At 58.4% G+C, this 890-nt stretch overlaps 1 pseudogene; it reads right to left on the bottom strand.

Moving 5' to 3' along the window:
• Positions 1 to 154: 154 nt before the first annotated feature.
• LOC108525197 (keratin, type II cytoskeletal 8 pseudogene) lies at positions 155 to 885 on the bottom strand (annotated as a pseudogene).
• Between the last annotated feature and the right edge of the window lie 5 nt (positions 886 to 890).

An 890-nucleotide genomic window follows, 5' to 3' on the forward strand; every position in this document is an offset into this window, starting at 1 on the left:
TTTTGGCAGAGCTAGCTGAGGTTTTATTTTGGACCCCCCCAAAAAAGCAATTGAATTGTTTTGTAGCTGGAGGCATGGGGTAAAGGGGGTGCCCAGGCAGTAAACTCCACCCGTGGGTGGGCTGAGGGTTAGGGCTGAGCCTCAGGTGGGTCACCTGTTCCCTGTGCTCCCCTGCACAGTGGCCTCCCTCCTGGGCTCTGGGGCAGCTGCAGGTGGAGCAGGCTGGGAGGGGCTGCCGCAGCTGTTCAATGGGCAGGACTTCAGAGGACTTGGACACCAGCTTCCCATTGCGGTTCTCTGTCTTCTTCACAACCACGGCCCTGGTGGAGCTGGTGTGGCTGAAGGAGCTGGAGCCCACGCCAGAGCCAAAGCTGGAGCCCAGGCCATAGCTAAGGTCGGGGCTTGTGAGGCCCCCATAGGCCAAGCTGAGACCACCTGCATAGCTGCTGATGGTCTTCGTATGGTTACTCATGTTCTGCATCCCAGACTCCAGCCAGTTCTCCTCGCCCTCCAGCAGCTTCCTGTAGGTGGAGATCTCCATGTCTAGGGCCAGCTTGATGTTCATCAGCTCCTGGTACTCATGCAACTGCTGCACATGTCCTGCTTGGCCCACTGCAGGGCGGCCTACAGCTCGGACAGCTTGGCGTTGACATCCTTAATGGCCAGCTCCCCACGCTGCTCAGCATCTGCAATGGTGGCCTCCAGGGAAGCCCTCTGGCCTTTGAGACCCTCAATCTCAGCCTGGAGCTGGCTGATGTTTGGGTTCATCTCAGAAATCGCAGTCTTTGTATGCCGCAGGTCATCCCCGTGCTTCCCAGCCAGCATCTGCCGCTCCTCATACTTGATCTGGTACATGCTCTCGGCCTCAGCCTGGCTGTGGTTGGCAATCT

Source organism: Rhinopithecus bieti, unplaced genomic scaffold (assembly GCF_001698545.2).
Source record: "Rhinopithecus bieti isolate Rb0 unplaced genomic scaffold, ASM169854v2 scaffold_17246, whole genome shotgun sequence".
NCBI classification, from domain to species: Eukaryota; Metazoa; Chordata; class Mammalia; order Primates; family Cercopithecidae; genus Rhinopithecus; species Rhinopithecus bieti.